We start from the raw sequence: 15,309 nt of genomic DNA, 5'->3' as shown, positions 1-15,309 counted from the left end.
TCCGGTGTTTGCACTCAGCACTGTTGTCACCTCTGTACTTTGGGAGCCATCTGTGGGAAGCTATTAATAATTACACCTTTCACTATTCCTCCTCAGAGAGCCAACCTAAGGGTGAGACACCTTTCTCCCCCAGTCTAGTTACAATGGTCTTTGAGAATTTTGGAAAATTTGAATACCCTTGGGATGTTGAGACCAGTATGGTCCTATTGCTAGGAACTAGCATGTTCCTGAATGTGGTTCAGGCCTTGTTTAAGGTTAAATAACTATTTAAGAAGATCACCCAAAGGTCTGCCCCAAGGCTGGATAATTATGAGTGGCAGGGTGTGTGGGGTAGTATGGGCAAATGTCTAGGGCAATGTTCCAAAACACCTCCAGTGTTTTGGAACTTCACGCTTGAACAAGTGCAGAATCCTGAAAAAGTAGCAGAATATTTGGAAAAAGTATGCTGTCATCAACCCGACAATTCCAGGGAGACACAACTCACTGCAATGTGCTGGGGCCTGGCCCATGCCTATCAAACCCTGTTCAATACCACTCAGTATCCTCAAGCTGAAGAGAAGGACTCTGGATCTAACAGCAAGGTGACAGGCACCGTGGCCACTCCAACCCCCACATCAGTATCAGTTGCCTCCCTACAGAAGAAGAAATATACAAAAAAATCAGTTCGCTTAGCGAAGGATGAAAGTGAACCAGGGTCATCACAGGAACAGAAGGAAGAGGCAGAATGAGAGGTAATCACCTGATCGCTATCCTTGAGTGAGCTGTGGGATATGCAAAAGGATTTCATCTGTCATATAGGTGAGCACATTATCACCTGGCTTCTCCAATGCTGGGATAGTGGGGCTAGTAGCCTGGAATTAGAAGGTAGGGAAGATAAGCAGCTGGGATCACTTGCCAGGGAAGGTGGCAGTTGGAAAAGAGGCACCAGCCCTCAGCCTCTGGAGGCGACTCCTCTCAAGTGTGAAGGAAAGGTACCCTTTTAAGGATGATATTGTATGTCAATCAAGCAAGTGGACCACCATGGAGAGAAGTATCCAATACCTGAGGGAATTAGCCGTGCTAGAGATGATTTATTGTGACTCAGACAACACACAATCACCTAAAGATCCAGACAAAGTCCAATGCACACGACCTATGTGGCGGAAGTTTGTACGGAGTGCACCATCATCCTATGCCAACTCACTGGCAGTAATGTCCTGGAATGATGAAGAGGCACTGACGGTGGATGAAATCACTCTCCAGCTCCAGCAATATGAAGAAAATCTTTCCTCCTCTGTACAAGCCTGCATTGTGGCTGTGGAGAAGCTGTCCCAGGATATCCAGCAAACCAAAGACGGTATGTCCCACTCCTCACCTGTAAGGACCAATGTCTCAGCTATTAGGAGTGAGTGTTCCTCTGTCGGAGAGAGAGAATATAGAAGCTACACACCACAAGGTGCCCTGTGGTTCTACCTATCTGACCATGGAGAGGACATGAGGAAATGGGACGGAAAACCTACCTCACTCTTAGATGCACAGGTACATGAGTTGCGAGGAAAAAACGCCGCATCAGGGAATTTTTCCAGGAAAAATGCCACTCCAGTTTCCAAACAGAGTAGAAGGCCTGATGTTATTTCTGATCCTCTCAAAGGGGCTTTTGAGTCAACTTCACAAGAAGTGGGTAATGGACACTCTGACCAGAATTAGAGGGGCCCTGCCTCCAGCCAAGTGGAGGAAAAGGATAGCTAGGTCTATTGGACTGTGTGGATTCGATGGCCTGGCATGTTAGACCCACAGGAGTGCAAGGCTTTAGTAGACACCGGTGCACAGTGTACTCTAATGCCATCAAGCTATAAAGGGGCATAACCCATCTGTATGTCTGGTGTGACAGGGGGATCCCAAGAGTTAACTGTGTTGGAAGCTGAAGTAAGCCTAACTGGGAATGAATGGCAGAAACACCCCATTGTGACTGGTCCAGAGGCACTGTGTATCCTTGGCATAGACTATCTCAGGAGAGGGTATTTTAAGGACCCGAAGGGGTATCGATGGGCTTTTGGTATAGCTGCCTTGGAGACGGAGGAAATTAAACAGCTGTTTACTCTGCCTGGTCTCTCTCAAGACCCTTCGATTGTGGGCTTGCTGAGGGTTGAAGAACAAGTGCCAATTGCTACCACAATGGTGTACTGGTGGCAATATCACACCAACCAAGACTCCCTGGTTCCTATCCACAAGTTGATTCATCAACTGGAAAGCCAAGGAGTCATCAGCAAAACTCGCTCACCCTTTAACAGTCCCATATGGCCAGTGTGAAAGTCTAATAGGGAGTGGAGACTAACAGTTGACTATTGTGGCCTGAATGAAGTTACGCCACCGCTGAGTGCTGCCGTGCTGGACATGCTAGAACTTCAATACGAACTAGAGTCAAAGGCAGCCAAGTGGTATGCCACAATTGACATTGTTAATGCGTTTTTCTCAATCCTTCTGGTAGCAGAGTGATGTCCACAATTTGCTTTCACTTGGAGAGGCATCCAGTACACTTGTAATCGACTGCCCCAGGGGTGGAAACACAGCCTCACTGTTTGTCATAGACTAATCTAGACTGCACTGAAAAAGGGTGAAGCTCCAGAACACCTGCAATACATCGATGAAATCATCGTATGGGGCGACGCAGCAGAAGAAGTCTTTGAGAAAGGGAAGAAAATAATCCACATCCTTCTGAAAGCCAGTTTTGCCATAAAAGAAAGTAAGGTCAAGGTAGCTGCACAGGAGATCCAGTTTTTAGGAATAAAATGGCAAGATGGACCTTGTCAGATCCCAATGGATGTGATTAACAAAAGAGCAGCTATGTCTTCACCAAATAATAAAAAGGAAACACAGGCCTTCTTAGGTGTTGTGGGTTTTTGGAGAATGCACATTCCAAATTGCAGTCTAATTGTAAGCCCTCTGTATCAAGTGACCCAGAAGAAGAATGAGTATAGATGGGGCCCTGAGCAACAACAAACCTTTGAACAAATTAAATGGGAGATTGTTCATGCAGTAGCCCTTGGACCAGTCTGGGCAGGACAAGGTGTTAAAAATGTGCTCTACACCGCAGCCAGAGAGAATGGTCCTACCTGGAGCCTTGGCAGAAAGCACCAGGGGAGACCCGAGGTCGATCCCTGGGGTTTTTGAAGTCGGGGATATCGAGGATCTGAGGCTCGCTATACCCTGACTGAAAAAGAGATATTGGCAGCATATGAAGGAGTTCAAGCTGCCTCAGAAGTGGTTGGTACTGAAACACAGCTCCTCTTAGCACCCCGACTGCCAGTGCTGGGCTGGATGTTCAAAGGGAGGGTCTACTCTACACATCACGCGACTGATGCCACATGGAGTAAGTGGATTGCACTGATCACACAATGGGCTTGCATAGGAAACCCCAGTCGCCCAGGAATTTTGGAAGTGATCACAGACTGGCCAGAAGGCAAAAATTTTGGAATGCCACCAGAGGAGGAGATGACGCGTGCTGAAGAGGCCCCACTGTATAATAAACTGTCAGAAAATGAGAGGCAGTACGCCCCGTTCACTGATGGATCCTGTCGCATTGTGGGAAAACATCGGAGGTGGAAGACTGCTGTATTGAGTCCTACACGACAAGTCGCAGAAACTGCTGAAGGTGAATCGAGTCAGTTTGCAGAGGTGAAAGCCATCCAGCTAGCATTAGACATTGCTGAAAGAGAAAAGTGGCCAGTGCTTTATCTCTATACTGACTCATGGATGGTGGCAAATGCCCTGTGGGGCTAGTTACAGCAATTGAAGCAGAGCAACTGGCAGCGCAGAGGTAAACCCATCTGGGCTGCCGCACTGTGGCAAGATATTGCATCCTGGATAGAGAATCTAGTTGTGTTACATAGATGCTCATGTACCCAAGAGTCAGGCCACTGAAGAACATCAAAACAACCAACAGATGGATCAGGCCACCAAGATTGAAGTGTGTCAGGTAGATCTGGACTGGCAACATAAGGGTGAGCTATTTATAGCTCAGTGGGCCCATGATGCCTCAGGCCATCAGGAAAGAGATGCAACATATAGATGGGCTCATGACCGAGGAGTGGACTTGTCCCTGGATGCTATTGCACAAGTTATCCATGAATGTGAAACATGTGCTGCAGTTAAGCAATCCAAGCAGTTGAAGCCCCTGTGGTATGGAGGGCGATGGCTGAAATATAAATATGGGGAGGCCTGGCAGATTGACTATATCATGCTCCCACAAACTTGCCAAGGCAAGTACCGTGTGCTTACAATGGTGGAAGCAACTACCAGATGGCTGGAAACATATCCCGTGCCTCATGCCACCTCCCGGAACACTATGCTGGGCCTTGAAAAGCAAGTCTTGTGGCAACATGGCATCCCAGAAAGAATTGAGTCAGACAATGGGACTAATTTCTGAAACAACCTCATAGACATCTGGGCCAAAAAGCATGGCATTGAGTGGTTTATCGCATCCCCTATCATGCACCAGCCTCCAGGAAAATCGAACAATACAATGGACTGTTAAAGACTACAGAGAGCAATGGGGGGTGGAACCTTCAAACACTGGGATACACATTTAGTGAAAGCCACTTGGTTAGTCAACACCAGAGGATCTGCCAGTCGGGGTGGCTCTGCCCAGTCAGAACTTTTACATACTGTAGAAGGGGATAAAGTCCCTGTAGTGCACGTAAAAAATATGTTAGGGAAGACAGTCTGGGTTACTCCTGCTTCAGGCATAGGTAAACCCATTTGTGGGATTGCTTTTGCTCAAGGACCTGGGTGCACTTCGTTGGTGATGCGAAAAGATGGGGAAGTCCGATGTGTGCCTCAAGAGGATTTGATTTTAGGTAAGAATAGCCAGAATTGAACTGTATGATATTAGTTGCTATATAACCCTGCTACCATATGCTATCATTACTATAATTGTTATATGCTACAACCATAGTACTACAGCAAGAATCACTTAGATCAAGCAAGAATGAACTGTGATAAAACTGAACGAAGTGCAGTAGTGATGGAACCAGAACTGACTCTGGCATGCATCAATCCAACATTACACACCATCCTCCTGCTGGGTCCAATGTCACCTGCTCGTCACACCGCACTGAAGCCCAATCCTGCTCTGCTGACTAAGAGGAGTTTACACCATCCCTCCTGCCCAGAAAGACTGGTATGACAGATGGAGCCCCGAGTTGGGAACTAAATGAATTCAATGAACTTTTTATGAACATGACCCATAAACTAAAGGAATGATATCTCTGTGTGTATATACATATATATATATATATATATATCTTGAAGGACGGAAAAGGTGGTGATGATTGACCAGGATGTAACTGAAGGAATGGGAACTGAGCATGACATCAATGGTATAGAATAAGGGGTGGATACTGTCCTGGTTTCAGCTGGGATAGAGTTAATTGTCTTCCTAGTAGATGGTACAGTGCTATGTTTTGAGTTCAGTATGAGAAGAATGTTGATAACACTGATGTTTTCAGTAGTTGCTAAGTAGTGTTTAGTCTAAACTCAAGGATTTTTCAACTTCTCAAGCCCAGCCAGCGAGAAAGCTGGAGGGACACAAGAAGTTGGGAGGGGATGCAGCCAGGGCAGCTGACCCAAAGTGGCCAATGGGGTATTCCATACCATGTGACGTCACACCTAGTATATAAACTGGGGGGAGTGGGGGCGGGGGATCACCGCTCAGGCACTAACTGTATGTCGATTGGTGGGTAGTGAGCAATTGCATTGTGCATCATTTGTATATTCCAATCCTTTTATTATTACTATTGTCATTTTATTGGTGTTATCATTATCATTACTAGTTTCTTCTTTTCTGTTCTATTAAACCGTTCTTATCTCAACCCATGAGTTTTACTTCTCTTTCTGATTTTCTCCCCCATCCCACTGGGTGAGGGGAGAGTGAGTGAGCGGCTGTGTGGCGCGTAGTTTCTGGCTGGGGTTATACCACAACACTGGGGAAGGCTAAGGCCCTGTGTAGCCCACAAGTGGTGTTTCTATAAAATTATCCCAAAAGTGTGTGTTGCATGGCTGGAAGTATGATATGAGAACTTGTGGGCAGTCAGGGTCTGGCTTTGCAGTGGAAGACTCAGTGTGTACATGCATGCATATATGTGTGTTTGACTGTGGTGGTGCAGATGTAGAGACAGACCTGTTGCAGTTTTGTTTGTACTACCTATAGGTTTACTTTGGAGTAAATGATCCCCACCTGAAGTTGCCCTGAGAGAAAACTAGCTGCAACAGTTCAAAAGAGAGCCCAGGAGAAAACTGACATACAAGCAGTGTGAACAGTCAATGAAATGCAGAGTGAAGTGAAATGGGGTGCTAAGTTGTTTGACAGCATGCATAGGGGACTTAGCTCACATGTACCTTGTCAACTGTATCTGTATGTCAGTGATGTTCTGAGGAGACATACCCTGAAACACCATTCTCATATCTTGAGTTAACTCTGCAAAGAATCTTGCACAGACATGCACACCATAACTAGTTCCTTTTCTTTCATATATACCTCCTTGTTTTTGAAGACATTATCTTTCAGTTCTCATACATTTACTCAGCTTTTTGTGTTCAAAATACTCTACTTTTCCTTTTTCAATGCATCTCTGATACAACATAGAAAAGTTAAATTATAATTACCTTCTATTGTAAATTATTATTTCCAGAACAAGGCCTGATTTTCAAAGACCATTCTTTCTGTGTCCTGTGATATAATACATTTCAAAGTTACTCTTGATAATTTCTATCTATAGTCTCTTTTTAACGTGCCTGTTAATTTTTCACTTTTTTTTGCCAAAACATCCTACTCCAGTCTAGATTTATCCAGTTATTAGAAAATTGTATTTCTGTCTTTACCTTCCCCTTATCCAAATTCCTGTAAGAAATTTTATTTCAGTAAAAGTATCTTCAGAAAGAGTAGTAGATTACATCAGCATTCGTCTTGTACTGTCTAAACAGTGATTGTCTTTTAAACAGAAATATTTTCCTGATGCACTTTGTAGATATTAGACAGAAAGAAAAAATGAAAAGAACTTTTGAGAATATGCCACTGTAAACCTTCTTTCCTTTTTAATTTATTTAACCATAAGAAAGCATATGTCTGTAACAAATTTGAAATATTCCTGTGTTTGGAAAGGCCTGTCATTTCAAACTCTGTTCTTTAAAATACTGTTGGAAGAATATTGCCGAGTAGTAGAATATACATTTTCAGATACTTGAATAAAGTATTGGTAGTGAGATTCATAGTGGACAATCAAAGTGGACTTAAAGCAGAAATTAAACTCCTACATTCAAAACAACACTTCAGAATGTCTGTACTAGCATTAGTTGATAATGGAGAAACTCTCATTTTTGACTACTAAATTTGAGGTGATCCTCAATCTTTGGTATGCTGTCTAAGAGGTAGAGGGAGGATTTTGGCCAGAAGAACAGGCAGGAAGGATCCCAACCACTAAATTTCCAAACTGCCTGCTCTTCATATTTGGTGCTTAGTTCAGTGTATCTCGGTATGAAATGAACAAATTCAAAAGTTGCCATACCCAAAGTGCTTTGTCTACTAAGCTACAGAAATTGCACGCTCTTGTTCAGGCCAGGGAACTCCTGCATACATGGCTGAACTGTAGCGCAACTTCAGTAGGAAGGATAGATCTGAGATGTTGGTTTGAATATCTCTGAGTGAGTTGAGCCTTTTTCTGGATTTCTGTGTAAATTGCTGTGCAAAACTGGACAATTAGCCACTGTTTAAAAAAGGCAAATTTTGTTTGTCTCACTAGGTACTCTCAAAAGATAAGTCTGCTCTGATTGAACAAGACACCTAACATCTAGAAAAAGGAATAGGAGCACAAATGGAAAACTGTACTTAGTGTTTCTTTGTTAGAGAGCTTTAGATAGCTTTTTGTGCAGCCTGTGCTTAATTTTTTATTGTACAGAGATGTTAAACATTTTAAATAATTGTGATGTAGCCTGTTAGTTCCTTTTATGCACAGGAACTCCTAAAATTGATACTCAAAGTAGAATACGGTTTTCTCATACATTCTATTTTTTGGTGTCTTTTATGTAAAGAACTGCAGTCAAGAATGGAATTATGACACTCTCTATTGGAACATGAAAACACAGCCATCTGGTGTGTATGTGTTTCATCATTTTGCCAATTTCTTTGCCACAGCCTATTTTAGTACTTGGGAGAACCTTCTTTTACTTGGTGCTTTTGTCAGAGTGAAAAATTAATGCTGAAAAGCATACAGTCTATATTAATAAGATCTCCTTTTCACAGTCTACTCCCTGCTGAATGATTTGGTAAGGATTCAGAATCAGTTATACTCATGGATTATTCTATAAATATGAAATTTTAAAGAGTTGCTGAATTCATTGTCACCTGAATGATTTAATCAATTTCCCAGTATATTTTTTTCCCAGGGGATTTTTACAATGCAAAAACCTTCTTGCTATGTCTCAGTTCATTTACTCAATGTCTGTATAACCATGTTTTTAAAGGAAACACAAACAGGAAGCAATTCACTTGAGTTATGAAGAATCATACTATGTAGCAACTGGATGTGGACAGACAGTCAAGAGTTATCCTTTCTCCTTCTCCAAGAGTGCTACTAACATTTTCTTTTTCCATTTTCTTCTCTTTTTTATGAAGTGAAAAGTTAACATGCAGTTTAAGATTCACTCTTTTGTGGATCAACACCACTCTGTAGTACTTGTAAATATATTTCTGGTTATTCTACAAACATTAAATAGAGAAATCGTAATTTTTATCTGTTAATTTAGGGCTAGGTTAATCTCCAGGACACAACTCAGTAAATGGAAACAGGAATCGCTCCTATTTGAGCATTCCAGGGGGAGGTGTGTGGTTCTAGGAAATCTTAATCAACTCTGTGCCACCTTGGCACTAGGATTGTGATGATTGCTACTGACAAGTACCAACAAATTAAAGTCTTATTTCCCACTCTTACTTTGGTTCACCAACTCTAGGCAGATAAAGAAGATGCCATTCATCTTATACCTTTGCTTTCTGGAAAGGAAAGGAGCTAGAGAATGTACACCGTCCACTTAATTTTGTATATTCTTGTATTCCTTTGTCTTAAGTCTCCCTTACTCCAATGTATAGGCATCTCACTGAACTAAAAATCTAGGGTTATGTAGTGTCTTTTCCAAAAACCTCTAAGTACTTTGCAAAAGTAAGAAAGGCAAGGCAAGCTGAGGTCAGAAGCACTTCAGAACATGTACAAAAAAAGTACCAACCTCTGAACTATTGCTTAGAAATTAGCTCTAGTCCATCTTCTCCACACTTTTTTAGTATGTTTTAAGTACTTCCTATTTTGTGACTCTGCTCACATAAGCTATTAGTTTACTTCTATTCTGAAGTTCATTGTTGAAAGTGACCCTCATTTCTGCATGTGACATGCGGAGAACAGTGACACAGAGGTATAATCAAGAGAGTTTTGCATCTACCATTCCCTAGACAGGGAACGGATATCTGCTTCTCACTAGAAATAAAGCAATGAAACCTTGAAAAGCAAGTTATGGATGAGAATGCTGAGAAAGTCCAAAATATAGTGTTAAAAATACTGGGGTGTGAAAGCTCATCTGTATCATATCTGCGTTCTCTGGGTACTTAACTTCCTTTGCCCCTTAATAGGGTGAGGAGTTTGGAATGCTATTTAGCTACCTCTCCTTTGTCAGTTATGCCAGTAAATAGGGAATTAAACTAAAGGTTTAGCCATAAAATAGATTATAGTTCAAAGAGTCCTTGCAGAAAACAGCAGTCAGACAAATAGAAAATTAGTCTATTCTCTTGGTAGCCTATGTGTCAAGGATTGGAAGAGAAGTAATAACACCCCATTAAAGAAAGACAGTACTTTTTGAGGCACAGGAAGAAGTTTTAAAAAGATGAGAAGCTGGACTTGATAAGGTTTTTTGGAACACAGAACCTGTTTCTTTTAGTGGCTGACAATCATTCATGTTGCCTTCAGTATTGTGCAACACTGGTAATTTTAGCAACATCTGACAGTCTCTGTAGTTAGGAGTATGTAAATATTTTCACTACAAGCAACATTTGTCAGACACGAAGACTTTGCTATTTCAAACTGTGTAAGTAGAGTATTTTTTAAAGATGTAATAACCACCATCAGTGTTTAACTTCTTGATCATCGCACAAAATCCATGAAGTCATTCAGGTCTGAACTGGAAACGTACCCTGTTACTGAAGAACCTCAGCAAGCAGTTCTATGAATTGTCACTGAAAAAAAGGTCAGCTATTAAGGAAGACAGGAAAAAAAGACGGTTTTTTTAGTGCCAGAATAGAAAGTGCAATTTTGTTTTCATTTATTCTCGTCTCTGTTGAAGATTTTTTGTTCTGTATATACCTACTGCTAAAATAATTTCAGTACCAATTCTATAACACCATAATAGATCACCAACTGGTCAGCCTTAATGCCTTTGAGACAAACCAGCTCAGCAAGTCTGGCAAGTTATTTAAATTACATGTCATCAGAGGCTTTATAAGGATAAGTGAAACTGCCATTTTCTGATACCAGTGGCAGCAGGTAAGGCTCTTGAGATTGTTTGAAGGATTTGTGAACAATGTGGTTCCTCAAACAGTAAAAAAAAAAACTTTCACAGAAATTCCATAGATGAATTAAATAAAAGCAGCATTTTGCTTGTAGTTTACAGTGTTATACAAGACATCTGCACATCTATAACAATAGTAGCAATTATTGTATTAGTATTAAACCATAAAAACTCCCATACGGAGTCAGATTAATCACCCATCTAATACAGTCTTTATTTCCACTTCTGTGCCACCCTCTCCTCCTTCTTTCTCCTTCTCCTTCTTCTTCTTCTCCTGGCAGCTTGATCACAGATACAACTGTAGAAGTCACAATGTGCTTCAGGAAATTATTGTGACTTTTATTTTCTCTCCTTTTTTCATATTTCGTAATTGCTCTTACTAAATGAATAACCTTAAGTCTAAAGAGGTAATTATAATATCTGGAACAACTGTATTAAATAATCAGGATGTTGTCTGACTCACAATAAGACTTTGATTAGCTGTAAGAGTTACTGTACCAAAGTTCTGTTTTCAGTTTTCAAAAATACTGTTTTTCATATACTTTTGTGTTTGCTTGTATGCATGTATGATGCATACTGTACTTTGCAATCAAGAGAATAAAGGAAAATCAAAGAAATGCCCACCTTAGTGTGGTTAAAATAAATACTACACATATCACCCACTGCATTTCTGATTGACAGTTTTTGAAACTAAGATTGACAACATGTAGGATGTAATGAGTGGGAAGATGACTGGAGTGTTCAGCTTATAAAAGAGAGGTCTGCCTTCACAATAGCACTAGAAGTTGTTACAGTCATCTGTTAGTGCATTTGAAGAAGAATATGATAAACTGTGTCTGTGTAAAAGACCCCCAAATGATGTAAATGTCTCCTTTTAAAATTATGATTTGTATTTATGGATCCCCACATTCACATATTTGCTTTCTCAGGGCAGTGCTGCACTATTGATTTTTTTCATAGGAAATTAATAGACAGATAGCAGGGGAAAAATAGATAGAAATGGCCAGTGAATGGACAGCAACTTGAGACTATGTTCACAGTACTAAGTAAAAAATAGTCAAAGAGTGAGAGTTTCTGAGAACAGGTAGTCTCAGTTTCTCAGATCAAGTGAAAAGGACTAGCTCATTTCCACACTGGTTAGAGATAGCCAGCCTTGTATAGGTTTACCAGATCCACACTGCATAGTACTTGCCTCTGTGTTTCAGCTAAACCCTTAAGGCCCTGAGAGATCACCTTTATTTTACAGGTCTGGGGATCTGGGGCAGGTGGTTTCCTCCCTTCCCCCCAGATCAAAGTGCCTGAACTAATGTGAAAACTATGTTGCAGTTTCCTAGAATAGCATTTTATATTAGGAAACTCAGAGGATCATGTATTGGAAGTTCTGAGGTGCAACATGAGGATCTGTGATATGTGACTGGGTGATTAGCCTGTGAGGATTGTATTGGAGGACTGTGTAGAATATATGGAGGGAAAACCGGTGGAAAACTGACAGAGTTTCATCTGCATAGACTTCTGGGATCAGTTCATGAAGCAAACTGTCTCCAAAAGCCTGCTCAGACTTTGTCTTTGTCGTGGTTTAACCCCAGCCAGCAACTAAGCACCACGCAGCCGCTCACTCACTCCCCCCCCACCCAGTGGGATGGGGGAGAAAATTGGGAAAAAGAAGAAAAACCCACGGGTTGAGATAAGAACAGTTTAATAGAACAGAAAAGAAGAAACGAATAATGATAATGATAACACTAATAAAATGACAACAGCAATAATGAAAGGATTGGAATGTACAAATGATGCGCAGTGCAATTGCTCACCACCCGCCAACGGACACCCAGCTAGTCCCCGAGCGGCGATTCCCCGCCCCCACTTCCCAGTTCCTATACTAGATGGGACGTCCCATGGTATGGAATACCCCATTGGCCAGTTTGGGTCAGGTGCCCTGGCTGTGTCCTGTGCCAACTTCTTGTGCCCCTCCAGCTTTCTCGCTGTCTGGGCATGAGAAGCTGAAAAATCCTTGACTTTAGTCTAAACACTACTTAGCAACAACTGAAAACATCAGTGTTATCAACATTCTTCTCATACTGAACTCAAAACATAGCACCGTACCAGCTACTAGGAAGACAGTTAACTCTATCCCAGCTGAAACTAGGACAGTCTTGAAGAAAGATGTTTGCAGTAGCCTAAAGCATAACTAGGGAAAGAATTATCAATTAAGCAGGTGTAGATGAACAGAGGTCTAGTGCTTGAGCAACCTCTCTCTTTTATTTATTAGGACAGACGGAACTGCAGATACCAGGAGCCAGGAGTGAGTTTTTTCCCTGTTGTGCGAAGATTAAATTAGGATGGACTTGTAGGTTTACAACAATGATAATGCACAATCCTAAAAAAAGTCACATCGTGACTTAAAGGCATAGAGTTCTGTGTTCTCACAGTTCTTTCCTGCTCTCTTTTTCAGGTAGGGAAATATGCCAGTACATATCAGTCCTTTATTTAGAGCAGATAACTTTATATGACTACTCAGCGCGTGTACTGGAGAGCTCTATACCATTTATGGTCTTTCTAGTTGACCATTCTCCATCCACCTTTAAAGAGGGTGAATCAATGGTCCTATAGAAGCTCCTTGCTTCTAATCTTGATAGCAGTTATATAGGCAGCAAATGTAGGCAGTATGAATGCTGAACAGCCTCATAATTCCTGATGTGGGCACAAAGCCAGGATCACAATCTGGCTCTTCAAGACTTGACACATTCACAGAACACTGTAATACAGTATTGTTTATTTATAGAAATTTGGACCTGTTTGAACTTTCCTGCTTTTATATCAGATGATAAAAGCTGAGAATATCTTCTATAATCTGTAAGACATGGTGTGTCTTTCTCCAAACTCTGGTAGTAATTACAGTGTCCAAATGACTTTAGACCTTTAAGATTCCAATGTTTATCCTATGTATTTTGCTGGTTCTCAGCATTAAAGGAAACTCTTCTGATTATTATCTCACTTTTTTTCCTATTTCTTTTTATTACACAGAACCAGTATGTCCCTAAATTTGTATATAACACAGCAAGTGGGGTAAAATCAGACAGAGGGTATAATAAAAAATATTGAAATAGTATTTGTGCCAATTTTAATGTGAAATCGGTTCTTGGGAATTCAAGAAAGAATTTCCCATATGTAACAGAAATTTGATTGGAACAATTTTCCTGACACTTTTCAGAATCTTGAAACACAGTGAGTCCCAAGTTGTGGGAGTGGTTTCCACACGTTATGTAAGACTGGACTGTGATGTCTGAGTGTTGCACAGGACTTTAAAAGCCATATTTTGCACAGGCATAGGGCCTTTTAAAATACGGTTAAATAGCCATTTGAAAATATTCTGAAGAAAACTTGCATGCATGTGCATCCTGGTAAAGTTTGTAGGCAGTGTGTACTGTTTCTATACTTGTTACCCAGAATCAAATATATTTCTAAAACAAGCTTGCTATCTTTCATTACTGTAATAAACATGCTGGTTTAGGAAACATGGCTCTAAACCCTGTTTCTGTCTTGTTTGACTTGGATTAAATTTGACAAGATGTTCAGGCATTGGGGCAAGTAGACAACAGAGAAAAGGAGGACATGAGCTGTGACTGACTGTCCTTTTGTCACCATTCTCAAGAGGAGTCATTGTAATGTTTAGTGGAACCACAGCAGAAAGGACAATTCTACCTGCAAGGCACCATCTAGCAATTAATATTTGCAATACCATAGTATAACTTTAATGGGGATAAGTGACTTTGAAACTTTCACACATTGGTGTGTTGAGTGCAGCAGCAGAAATAAGGTGCAGGGAAGAAACCCTTCACATCTTTTACTCCCTAACCAGAAATTCAGGGAAAGGTGCTTCGGTGCTTATTTATCTCTGAAGAAAGGCTTTTGTGCACAAAAAATTTCTTTTTCTTTGCCAACTTTATCACTTGGTCTAATGAACAAAATTACTTTTCTCCATAGCTTTTGCCCTCTTGTTCCCCTCTTGGTCCTCTACTTCCAGATACCGCAGAGACCAGAGAAAGAAAGGGGAGAAAGGTTATCTCCCTTACTTTCTTTTCCTTATTCATGCAGGTAAGCAGCATATAACCTCAGTTTATTATAAGTATTCTCAGCTATTTCCATAAATCCTTTTCCTGAAGGATGAAAGACATATTTATACCTTTTCATACTAACAGATGTTAATGAAGAGATATAATGTGTAAATACTGATGTCATCACTCACAGAAAAGTCAAACCCTTAAATTAATACCAGTTCACTTTATTGTGTGCCAGTGCAGGAAACAAGGGAACACATGAAACTATTTTCCTCTAAGCAGACCACTTATGTCACTCGCTTGCCTAAGAGCAGGCAGACACAGAAAGATATCCTGATTAGCACAGAGCAAAATAAACTGTAAAGCAGAAGTGGGGAAGAAGCTGATCATGACAGAGTCAGCCTGATCCCATTTCTCCTTTGGAATAGTGCTGTGTACACACAGGTTGGATTTTAAACTTGTACTCTAATCCTAGATTTATTACAAAATGCTGTATCTTACAGACTCCATCCAAAACAATCTCCTAAAAAGCTGTTATATTGACTTTTGGACATCTTTATGTATTTTTTGGGGGGAGGGCATTTGTCAGGTTTGTGCTAACAAGTAATGAAGATTTATATCTTATCTGGGAATGGGATAGATTCCATCATTTTTCATTTTCTGACATTCCAGC

This window comes from Aquila chrysaetos, chromosome 1, assembly GCF_900496995.4.
Source record: "Aquila chrysaetos chrysaetos chromosome 1, bAquChr1.4, whole genome shotgun sequence".
NCBI lineage: Eukaryota > Metazoa > Chordata > Aves > Accipitriformes > Accipitridae > Aquila > Aquila chrysaetos.
This window is presented reverse-complemented; position numbering follows the sequence as displayed.